The sequence below is a fragment of the Rhinolophus hipposideros genome (genome assembly GCF_964194185.1).
Source record: "Rhinolophus hipposideros genome assembly, chromosome: 7".
Classification (NCBI taxonomy): domain Eukaryota; kingdom Metazoa; phylum Chordata; class Mammalia; order Chiroptera; family Rhinolophidae; genus Rhinolophus; species Rhinolophus hipposideros.
Window position 1 is genome coordinate 3,505,206 of NC_138053.1, and position 13,043 is coordinate 3,518,248.

At 45.6% G+C, this 13,043-nt stretch overlaps 1 protein-coding gene across 8 annotated transcripts in view; it reads right to left on the reverse strand.

Moving 5' to 3' along the window:
- AUTS2 (activator of transcription and developmental regulator AUTS2) overlaps positions 1 to 13,043 on the reverse strand; it is a 1,101,951-nt gene that overhangs the window by 354,657 nt on the left and 734,251 nt on the right. The window lies entirely within an intron of this gene.

Below are 13,043 nucleotides of genomic sequence, written 5' to 3' on the forward strand. Positions count from 1 at the left end.
AGGCAAGAGGCTTCCTGCTGACCGGGGAGGGGAGCAAGTAATTTACAGCTGTACTCTGCCAGCAAAACTGCGATGATTACCACTGATTGTGCCCTGAGCACTCAGAATGCACCAGGAGCTCTGGCCACTAGATGGATGAGAACAAGGGACTTCGTGGGTCTTCTGTTCTCCCTGCCCTGATTACACCTTCCTATCTTCCCCCCTTACTTCTTTTGACCGTTCCCATAGTTTGTCTTCTTACGGGAGAGCACAGGAAGGGCCTTCACTCTGTACTGCTACCCCATGTCCCCACTGTGGTTTTGCTTAATAAACAGTTTTCCTCTCATCTTCATCCTGCGGTTCTCACTGAACCCACGCCGTGACTCATTTCCTTAGCCGTCATTCTGATCACCTCCATACCTTTCTCTTCTTCCCAATGCTATGAATTTCAAAGGTGGGGAAATCTGTAAGTGCAGTTTTGTTTTCCAATCACTATATTCTTCATATTTTAGAATATCATGTATCTTTATAGGAAAAAATCCATAGAATACCGATAAACATACAATATAAATTTAGAATTTCAACAGAGTGCATGGCTTTTATTTGGGGGTGATGCTGAGATCTTCATTTTTCAAGGGCCCATTATCTCCCCACCTGTCCTTGTTACGCTATTTGTGAAAAAGACCCAACAAGAATGATGGGTTCTATTGGCCAGCCAGGAGTACGATATGAACTCGCTGTGAAAAGGAGCTTGGGAAAGTGTAGGTGGGTAGACATGTAATTAACAGGGGAATTAACACAAGTTCTTCCACACTGCACTTAGCTGAACGGGAGAGGAAGAAGTCCTACCTTTCTGAATAATACTCTAACATGCTCAAATTCTGAGAACTTCTGGCTCAGTTTGCTGCCAAACTTCCTGGTGTCTTATGTTACCTCCTCAGCAGCTATTGACTGGGTCTGGCTCACAACGCCAGCTTTGGTCCACATGAGCTGTTAGGAGCTTTAAGTTAGGAGCTATAACTGAGCTTAATCTGTGCCTGGATTTTCCATAACTTAGTGATATTTGGCAAACTCCAATTCTGGCATATGTAGAAAGTCCTTGATGTCCATAAGGAGAATGACAACTTAACAAATCAGTAGCTTTTGGGTACTTAGGGAAAGGTTGAGAATAAGCCAGCTGGTTCCTCTATTGGAGGTGATGCATGGTTAATTTATTTATTTCAGCGTACAGTACACAGATGCGGCTGAGTTGTTAATTTTGCTTTGCTACCAAGAGTTACAAGGTATCAGCTATCGGCTGATTTATTTGAAATCCTCTCTGGAACATATCAGAATTTTAATTGTTTCCTGAATTTCTGCAACAGAAGAAGAATTGATGCCACTGGAAAATGCCCTGGGTCCCTGCTGACTGCCACTAACTCCCAGCAAGTGATTTCCAATCAGTAAAGATGAGGTCGGGGAGGCGGTGCACACAGATAGGCCCACGTGAGCCCAGCAGCTCAGTAACGACTAACAGAGACCATGGGAGAGACCAAACACGTCTTTCCAACAACTCATCAAGTACACTGTTCTTCTCAACAGATGTCGCCACCGGGGCCCTGCACAGATGCTGGCAGAAGCAGATGGTGCCGCGGGCAGCTCTGTTCCCTGCTCCCTGAGCTGGGCTCTGCAAGACGGGGAGAGGGCTTGTGTGTGCAGCATGCAGAGGGTGGGACACGGCTGTGTTTTCCAGCAGCAGGTAAAATCCATTTGTTACACCAGCTCCAAACGGGTTTTCAGCACAGGAGTTAATATCTGAAGCCAATGAGGCATTCTGTCCCACCGCTGTAGAGAAGCAGCGGGCAGTCTCTCCCTCACTGTGTCCTCTGAGAAAAGGGAAGACAGAAGAAAGGGAGGGTGGTGGGTCACCGAGGCAGAAGGAGGCCTGGCGAGGGAGGGAGATGGGTGAAAGCATAGGCCAGGCTTGCAGTGGCTTTAAAGGCTTTGCTTTTTAAAATTTCTTGGAAAACAAGATGGCAGGTGGAGAAGGGAGAAGGGAAAACATGAAAAGCACGTTTTCTTTTAAATACCTCCAGGGGAATAATTGCCACTGCCACCACCACTATCACCACAGAAATTATCAACCCTGCCCCCACCCCCACCCGGAAAAAAAAAAAGCTCCAGGAGAAACACAAGTGTTTTCTTTTTCTGTCCTAACAGAGTCTCGGCAGTCTCAGGAAAGCAGCCTCTACATATTCACTCAATCTGAAATATGGACGCACACAACAGCCATAAATTCCCATCACCTCCGACTGCAAACGCTGCCAAAGTGTGTGGCACAGAGAGGGTTTTACGAGCAGGCCTTCAGCTGCCAGGCTCCCACCTTCATAAAGAAGAGATTTTAGTCCATCCTGTCTATTTATTTTGTGTAGAGAAATCAAGGGCAATAAACCATGAAGAAATTCAGTCTACCTTATTCCATTTCACACTTTTGTCAACCACGCTTTATCGAGTATCGGAATGAATTTTTAATATCATGCCACAAAATGCTTTGGTCTTCTATCATATGCTGGGACTCTATCAATCTGATAACACTTGGGAGTTCTGAGAGATACTCAGCGCTGAAGAAAACAGCTTTAAAGTTTAGTCATTCTGATGGAATGTAAAAGCTTATATCAGTGACAGGTTGACAGAAAAAGCTGTTTTCCTTTCCATTTCACAGACTTCCACGTATGAACGCCATGAAACATGTCAGGACTTTCTTTGAGTCTATGAAGACAGACATGGCATCTGCTCCCAGCGGGAAGCCCTTCTAACCAGTAATACTATAAAATTTCATGATTCTGAATTCTGACTGACATTCAAAAGGGCAGGGAGGAGGTGTTTACTATATTTTATAGAACAACATCAATTGCTTGTCTTAGCACATAAATATAGTTTTATGGTATACAATGCACCTCAAGCATCTTTCCTGTGTCTCTTTCTTTTACAAAAAGAAATCACAATCCTCTTGTCTTAACCAAATGGCTTCCTAATTTCCTGCTGTGGGTGGGAGGGAGCGAATATTTGCATTTTCCCTGACTCCTTCAGGAAGCCCTGGCATAAAGGGAGAGGGTTTCCACTGGTTCCAAGCACAACCTATAGATTTTAGATAGCGGCAGGAACTATTGCCCCAGTTTCTAACCATGGTGCTGCCCTCCAATTCCGATTGGATTTGGGGAGAAGCAGCAGTGAGAGAACATATTCAAGAGATTCATTCCAGGGCTTTGGTTATGGTGGTGTTTTCTTTCCCACCTCTATCGTCTTAGGTAGAAAACGTGAGGAACCACATCGCCTTACGATACACAACCGTGACCAGCAGGCAGCCTGCCTTCAGCTGTGCACAAACATGCCACAGGCTAACAGGGCATCCGAGTTCGTCTGAGTGTGGTCACAGCGCTGCAATGAGGCACCTTCAGGCAGAACGTCGTGGAGAGCACGTCATGTCATTCCCAGTGTTCAGACAATCCCTGCTCTCTAGGCCTGAATCACACGCTGTAAAAACGCGCGTAAAGGGGTGGAAATAGACCCTGATTTGAAAAGCCAACCTAACATCCTTCTGAGTTCACTGATCTAATGTCCCCTGGAAATTCCCCCTGAATGGAGGAGTTGGAGTAGACTAAGGAGGCTTCAGAGGAAAACCAACTGAGTATTTCCTAGGGAAATGTGAGACCTTCATCACCTGGAGGCCAGAGAGATATGGGCAGGAATAAAGGCCAGGAAAGGGAGAGGTCAGGAAACACAGGAAATGGAAAGACAAGCCCAAATTCTCTACTGATGGTGTGCTGCGAGGAAGGAGGAAAAGGCACTAAAGGAAAAACAGAGTCTCTCAAAGAAGAAAACCTATTTAGTAATGAAAACTGGAACACACGTAAAGAATAAAAAATGTGCCCCCAACGCATTTTTAAAACCTTTTTACATATCTCAACAGGGGCAACAGAACCCCCAAGAGGGCACAAAAACATTCTTGGGAGTAAAAACAATATTATTACAATGGTTGTGGTCCTTCTAAATTCAATCCCAGACTACAAATTATCATTCCTTAGCATTTACCTTCGTGGAGGGGGGTGTGCTTTTAAAAAATGACTAAAAAGGCTCTTTGGGCTGGGGTGGGAGGCGCTGTAACAAAAAGAAGGCTGATAAACACTGTTCTAAGCATATGAAAAATGCAGCGCATATACCACAAATCACACCTGAAGAGAACTTCTTATAAAATGACCACTGCTAGTGAAGGAAGGGCTAAATTACTGAATGAACGGGAAACTTGTGCCATGGCCAGCACGTGCTGGGCTGTGTTGTGACTGGCTTTACTGGCACGTGGTAGGCATGCAAATATGTCTGACATTCATTGGTTCTTCCAGGCAACGCTTTGAGATAGTTTTCTCACACGTAAAGTATAGACAATAAAACCTAAGACTCAGAGAGCGTAAGTGGTCCGTCGGAGGACATAGCTGTTGAGTGGAGAGGCCAGGACTTAATCTTAGGCTCTTATTTCCTGTTCAAATATGACTCCAATGGATGTGACGGACCCCTGCAATACCTTCTACCCACAAAAGAGCGAGGATGGGGTGACAAATGGTGGATTTTACACTTGGGGCTTAGAAGGTGTTATAAAACAAGAAAAATACAGGTTGGGTAAGGAAGACCTCAGAAAGTGCGGGAGGGAAGGAGGGAGAGAGGGAAAGGGGGGGGAGGGAGGTAGATATTTCGTGTGGAGGTTAACGAGAGAAAGGGTGTACAGAAGACATTCAAATTCTTTTTCTTAAAATGATATTACAACTGCTATCCATGTCACCACGCTTTCTGGACTCATTCCTAATTCTTGTTTTTGAACTTGGGTGTGAACATTTTCAAGCTTTTCCCAAAGTCAGTTCTTGAAGAGTCAGGCCAGTAATCTGACATCTCTGATCTCCTTCCAAACCCTCTCTTCTAAACACAAACCTTGGATGCTCAAAGCTTGAGCCTCTACACAAGCTCAAGAGGACCTAAACCGCCCAGCACATTCACGAAGATGTAACGACTTTTCTATCAGAACACTCTGCCAAACTTCCATTATGTCTTCTTCTGTGACGCTGCTCGGTTTCTTCAGGAAAGAAAACTCCAAAGGGAGGCAACAAGGTACCTCCATTCTGTACCCCTTCTTAAGTAATTTCTTTTGTTGTGAGAGTGAGAGGAAGAAAATGGATGGGAGCCTTGGCACCTCAGAGTTAGGGTGTCTGTGGTATTATCACACCAAGGACGCTCGCTGGAAGGCAGACCCTTGGCCATGGTAGGCAGTCAGCCAGACACGCCAGGCAGACACCCAGTGACCTGAGACAGAGAGGCCCTGCGGTTGGTTTCCGGTTTGTTTCAACATGAAGTGCCAGGGGATGGCATTCACACGCTCCAGAGAGAGCAGCAGTGGGACTTGGGGTGTAGGATGGTGGGGCCCTGGCCAGGCAGCCCGACAATTCCAAGTATCGATGTGGCTAATCGGCTGCGTCTTTGCTTGGAGTGGGGATGGCAAGAAATGGGAGGGTGCTTTTCCTGGTGTTGTGAAAATCCTCACGTCCTGCTGTCCTTCATTCATTCTGTGGTCACACACCCTGCCCAAGCCAAGGTTCTGGCAAGTCTGCAACTTCTGAGCAGATCTCACCAAGTGTTCACGAGTAAGAAGGGGTGGGGGCACCTTTACTGGGAAACCCTTGTGACTAGGCCCACCCCAAAAGTCCTATCCGGCACCTAAATACCTTGAAGGACAGAATTTATTATCAGCACTGGCTCAACTACATCTAAGCTCTGTTTACGTAGCCATAACATCTCTATGGGGAAAAACATTTAAAATCCAAAGTAGGAATGCCAACAGAAAAAAGTATTCTCCTTTCAGGGGCACCCAGGTGAGTGCATGGGCTCTCTAACGGAGGACGGGGAAAACCTAGTAATTATCACAGCGGTCACCCATGATGGGGGATCAGCTACACGCCAGGTACTATAATGGTCGCATTATACTGAATTCCCAAAACTACTCGCAGGAGGTAAGTATGATTATCCTCCTGTTACATGTGAGACTGAAGCTCACGAGGTCAAACAGATTTCCCAAGAGCATATAGTTAAGGAGCGAGATGACAGCAGAGCCCAGGCCCCTCTATGAGTAACTCCTCAAACGTTGCTCCTCGTGCGTGCAAGCCATTCTCTCCTGGTTCAACAACCTCCATCTAGAAGAAGGTCCCAGGGAAACGTCCCTCTGGAAAAATGTGCTGCTGTCTCCATTCCACGGCACGAGGGCCAGCCTCCTTCCCAGTGACCCACGAGCTGTGTGACCTTGGATTCCTGTCTTCATTACCTGATGCTTCAGTTTCCTTACTCAGAAAATGAGAGAACCTCCGAGTCTATTCTAAGATAAAATATAAAGTTTTACATGTGTAGGCCCTTTTTACAGCAAACTGTGATGCTGTGCCCGGCACACAGAGCGCCTTCTGAGATCCTTGCCCTGTGTCACCCCTCAGCGGAGTGCCACCTGTGTCAGGAGTGGCCAGCCTCTGTGAGGTCCCCGAGCCATAGCCTCCTAGCATCACTAATAGCCTTTCTTCACAACTCTCCACTTCCTGTGTTGATACAAACGTGCTTCCTCTCTATTGTTCATTCAATTGGTTTTCTCTTAGTTTAGATGTGCCACCAATTCCTCGGCACCCTGGAGATGCCTCCAAACACAACATCGCATTTTCACAGCGTGAGATCACAGAACAGAGGCAGAATATCTGGAACTTTGAGGGGAGTGAGGACTCCGAAGTACTTTAACGATTTCTAGTACCTCTTATTTGGCTGTGCTGGGCCAAAGATGTGTATAGAAGGGTTACGAGTTGATCAGAAACCTAGGGAGAATGGTGGGTACAATAGTAAAAACCTGTCATTCTCTTTGTCTGGTCCATCAGCTCAAAGCCACTGGATTTTGGAAAGGAAAATTTTAAATGTGTGTTTCTGTGCAGTGCCGACCTTTCTGTGACTGCGTCACACCCCCCAGGGGACAGGCCTGCTCCGCACACACCCAGTTCTGCACGATGGATGGCCGGAGGAGCCAGAGGTCTGTCCGCAGACTCTCCAGGCTTCAGCCTCCTGCCTCGGCTTTGAGCTCTTCCCTCAGCTTTCCCACCAGCTCTCCTTTGACCCCTGCATGCGACTACGAAATGCAGTCTTCTCTGCTCTCCTAGGCTCGTCGTCTGCACTGCGGCCTCCAGGGGCGGCCTTTCCCATTTGTATCCTCGCATAACTCTTGAGTTGCACACCGACAGAGGTACCCCGCATCCCGTAGTGGGCTCTAGCTCTGTCTTGAAAACAGAGCCCAGCCCCTTCCCCTCTGCCCCCTGATGTCACCACTGCCCCCCTCGGTGCCATTTTCTCACAGTGACAGACTGAAATGGAGAAATCACCTAGAGAAGCTTTTCGATTCCCCGGGAGGGGAGGTACTGGTTTGCCCCATGCCTAGGGAGCTTGTGGGAAAGGAGGAAGGAGTGGAAGGGGAGCAGGTGTGTGTAACCTGAATAAGGTCCCAGGGGATTCTGTTACCTCACCCCTCACACCTGGGAGAACCACTTTCTAAACCTTGGCATTATTTGTTAAGTCCCATTTCTCTCTCACATTCCTCATCAAATTTGTTACCTAGTCCTTGCTAACTGCCTCTCAAAAATACCTCCTATATCTGATTCTTCCTTTGCATTCCCCCAGCCCCCAACCTCATTATCTCCTGCCGGGATTGTTGTTGCAATCGCCTGCTAGCAGGTCTGAACCTCCAGACTCTCGGCTCCAATCCGTCTTGCACACGGCTGCCAGATTAACCTTCTACTGCAGCGGTTTCTCAATTTTGGCGTGCATTAGAATCACCTGGGGAGCTTGTTAGAACTCTAGATGCCTTGACCCCAACCTATAGATTAGGATTGAGCAGGTCTGGGCGGGGCCCAAGGTATATGTATTTTTTAACAAGCTCCCAGGTGACTGCTGCAGTCAAGGTTTGAGAATCTCTGGCACAGCTCTCACCATGGTGATTTCTTAAAAAAAAAAAAAAAAAGTTTCAATGGCTGTCCACTGCCTGCCCATCGCCTCGGTGTCCAAGGCTCGGGGTGGTCACAGACCAACTTACCTTTCAGCCTCGATTCCCATGCCACCTCAACATGAATCCTATGCTGAATCCTGACTGCTCCCATCTTTCCATGCATGCTTTTTACTTCTTTGCCTCCTAACTTGTTCCAGTTGTTTCCTGTGCCTTCTCCACTTCCACTAAACACTGCGATGCACTGGAGTTGGGAGACTTTGGGGCATAAGAACCCCATGGTTGGGTATAATGCACCATCATAGGTAGTATAAACATCTTGGAATGAGAATCCAAACCATAAACAAGGGTTACCTACACTCTGCGTCAGTCCCATACAGGCTCAGCCACTCACGCCTCAAGATGACATGACCTCCGAGGTACTCATTTACCAAGGTTGCCCAACAACACAGAGCTGCTGATATTCAAACTTAGGCTCATCTGCCTCTAAATACAGGGCTTTCAACTGCTTTCTGTTTGCTATCCCTGTAGTTAAAGCTGAGGCAAGGATCCACCCTTTGTCATGGTGGTTTTTCAAACCATGAAGGTGGATCAGTATTGAGTAATATTGACTAATTTGTGTTCCTCACATACTAGGTCTTGTGACTAAAAGCTCATTTTGCCTACTGGATGTTGAAGGTTAGGAGTACTTCTTATAGGAATGAAAGAAAATTGTAGACGCTCCCTCCATCAACTTCTGTTGCCCTAATTCCTTGGCGTAAACCAATCCTTTCCATGATGCTCTCCATAGATCAGGGGTGTCCAAACTGCGGCCCGAGGGCCAACTGCAGCCCACAATCCATTTTTAATTGGCCCGCAGCAAATTCCAAACATATATTTAGTTTACTTAAATAAACCAGGTGAGGCAATACGTACTTCACCTCGAGTGGGTGGCCCGGCTGTGTGTGTATTTTACCGCATATGGCCCGTGGTAAAAAACGTGGAAAAAAGTTTGGACCCCCCTGCCCTAGAGCTTCCTGAATGAAGCCACAAAATACTCAACCTTTGCATCTGACTGGCAGTAGAGTGTCTGGTTTTCCCACACACTCTGCTTTCATCAGCTGAATTGTAATGGGTCCCAAAGCTGTTTATGCCAGTTGTGCTGGGCATTGCAATATACACATTAGTTAAGTATCATCTACCCTGATGAAATAAGAATATAAAAAGAGAATTATTGCTTCTCTAAAACCCCAGAAGACATTTTTAGCAACACTCACTCAAGGCAGAGACTTAAAGACAAACTGCCCACTTAGGTGTGGGCATGGCAACTGTAAAAGATTGGCAAAAGAAAACTTAAATCTAGAAGGATTCCACACTTCACACTCCACTTAAACTGAGACTAAGACTGTAGAAGACACATTAAGGATGTGAGTTATGCAAGAAAGATGGCGCAGGAGTCTAATAAGCAAATCCACGATCAAATGCAAGGCCTTCACCATGTACATAAAATGGCATAAGACTGAAAATCAATATAATTTACCATTTTGACAAACAAAAAAAATCCATATGATCATCTACAAAAAACCTGAAAACTGACAATATACTCTGGTGAAAGTTGAATGCTTTCACCCTAGATCAGGAACAGGGCAGGAATGTCCACTCTGATCACTTGAAACATTTTTTGGACATTATAATACTGCAAAGCAAATAAAAGAATAAAGACATCCAGATTGGAAAGAAAGAGTTAAACTGTCTTTTTTCAACCACAATTTAAGTAGAAAAATCAAATGGAATCTGTAAAATTGCTACTAAAACTAGTAAGTGAATTAGCATAATTGCAGAACATACAATCACATATTGTATTGTAATTGTTATACATCATTGCAAATCAATATACAAAAATCAATTGTACCAATCAATTATAATAGCAACAATCAGAAATTGAATTGAAATTTTTAAAATCATATCATTTACAATAGGATAAAATTATGAAATAACTAGGGATAATTCTGACAAAAGATGTGAAAGGCCTGTGCATTGGAAAATATAAAATATTGCTAAGAGAAATGAAAGAAGAGCTAAATAAATGGAAAAATACTTTGTTCATGAGTTGATACACGCAATGATAGAGATAGACCTCGAAATAATTATGTACAATGGAAGAAGAGAAAAAATACATACTATGCAATACCTTAAAAATGGAAAGCTTGGTGCCAAGGGAGAGAGAGAGAGACCAGAAATCAGCATAAGGAAACTCTGAGGTGACACACTGTACAATCTTCTGACTGTAGTGATGGTGCCATGGGCACCATATATCAAAACTGACCGAAGTGAATAATTTAAATATGTGCAGTTAATTGTATGTCAATTACACAGTAAAGCTGTTTTTAAAAACTTAAATGTTGCTACCATGTTTCCTTTTTAATGACTTCTTCCTTTAAATGACTTTGTCAATTAACTACATACTTCGTTGGTAAAGAGGGCTCTTCCTGTTCGTGGAACATAAACGGGCCTGACACAGTGGAGGACACTCACCACTTAAAGCTAAAACAAGCCTTGAAATCATCTAATAGGATGCACAGATTAAAGAACTGAGGCTGCAAGGAGTTAAGTGGGGTTCCCAGTCCATCCAGCTAGTTACAGAGCAGAGCTGGGTACGAATTCCCAGCTCCCCTGATGTCTGAAGGCTCCTTGAGCCTGTAATCTGTGTTCATCTACAAAGTGGACAAGCACTGATAATTCTGGAAACAACCCTCCATGAAGTGAAGTCATCAATTAAAATCCCACGGCACGGCAGCTGGCTGCTGGGACCACTTGAAAGAGAGAGGCTCATCCCTGAGACGAGGGGCATAAACCTTTGTATATTCAGCTCAATCACACACTCTGGTCCACCGATTTCGTTCCATTATCAGTAGGATGACCTACTAATGATAAAAATGATTCTGATTAAATTTCAAAGTAGGCAAAGAGGGTGGCAAGGAAGGAGGAATGGATCACAGGGTTTGAAGGGAGACAGATATGGGATCAAATCTGTTTTTTTCCATTTAAGATCCGAGCAAAATTAGACAAAGATAACCTCTCTGAATCTAATTTTCTTCTCTGTAAAATGAGATAATACCTATCTTATAGGGGTATGGGGGATGATTAGTAAATGAAAGTATATGTAAGGTGTCCAGTCAACGCCTGACATGTAGCATTATAATTAGGGGGACACTGTGTAGCTTTAGAATAGTGATTATCACAACTCCTTTGTCACCCCAGGCTGTAGCAAAACTAAGGCCCCACTCTCCTTCCTATGGTCCTTACTACACCTTTCCAACCACACTGGTCAGTCTTCTCTGTGCCACTGAGAATCACTGACCTAATGGGCCACAGGTATTGGTGGGAGTGTGTCTTATCCTTTAGAACTTTAGAACATGGATCACTTTCCATTTACGTCATTTCTGCTGAGACCTAGTCCTTCTAAAGATAAAGACAGGACTACAGTCAGCAAAATTTAAATGAGTGACCGACAGGATGGCAGATCCAGGCGGTTTAGGTTACTTACGAACAGCCTGGTCACTCAAGTCCAAATGCCAGGATTCAAGTCGTAGCCCTAACAAGGTAAACAACTACTCACATATCAGTCTCTCCATCTGTAAAATGGGGCTACTTCAAAAGGTTATTATAAGAATGACACAAAACCAGGCATAGCCCCTGGCACACAAAAACTCAAAATAAGGATTGGCAGTTATTATTATTAACACTGATTCTATAGGGAGGAAAAAAGCAATAAAAAGCCTAGGTCTGATGTTTCATTATTAACTGACAGCAAGTGAATACAAATGCACACACATGTGCACACACACCTGTGAAGATGGATGAATTCTCCAGGGAACAGAAACAGCCTTCCTTTCACAATACCTGCTAAAAGCTCCAGGGAGACAGGTATCCAGCAGTAACAACCAACAAGGCTATGTAGTGAGGCAGCTTTAAGACAGGTGGCGCTTGGGGAGCCCCAAAGGAAGAGAGCAGGTTGCCAGCCTTGGCGTCCGCTGTGCTGAAAGAATGTCACGGTGAAGGAGGAAAATGCCCCAAGCTGCTGCTTGCCCTGAGGTGTCAGTGGCTCACCCTCTGTCTGTGTTTGATAAAAGTGAGCCTGGGCGCACACAAAGCAGGGGAAAGTGAGAGAGAAAAGAGACAGACTGGACGCTCAGCAAGCTGGCTTCAAAGGAGACAGGTACTAAAGATTGGAAGCGGGCGGTGGACGCCATGTTAAGAAGCCAAATTATTTCAAAAGCAGAACATGCTAGCTGCATGCTTTGGCGCCAGGGGCTGGTGACGAACGAGGAAGCAGAAAAACAGCACACAGAGCTGTCTTTTATAGTCGGTATGTGCTACCCTCTCCACGAGGACAGAGAGCAAGATCAATGAGGAGGTGCCTGGACAACACAGCCCACCCGCCCGGGATAATGCACAGCCCCTGGAAGGAGAGCACAGACTCTGTCTCTGGCTCAGAAAATCCACTTGCAAGCCAGGCTGCTTTCTGTGACCCCTGGAAGTTCCAGGGAAATACTGTGTTCGTGCTTCAGGACAAAGCAGCGCCAGGGGCAGATGGGCACGAAGCTGGTGCTCGCCGAGTACTGCGGTTAACCCAGCACCCTCTTCCCCGTCTTCCCAGCCAGCGCACAGGCCGGGGAATGTCCCGAAAACAAGTTCCCAAAAAGGACATATGGTGCTTACTTGCTAAGAAAGAGTGCTAACAAGACAAACTGAGAAGGAACGGGAAAAAGCTGTCTGAGTTTCTCAGTCCCACAGGAGGTGACATTCAGGCTGGCGGACATGCATGGGGCTCTGTGGAAACGCGACCCCAGACACAGGAGCCCCTGAGCACTCCTTTCGGGACCCACTTCCCTGCAGGCAGAGCAGCAAATGAATATAACCCCTCAGGAGTGGCCATTTGCCTGGGCTCTCTGAGGTCTCAGATCCTTGGGGGTAAGGAAGGGCCCCAGTGGGAAACCTCTCTAAGCTTAGGTACCTCCTTGAAAAACATTCTTCACAGCCC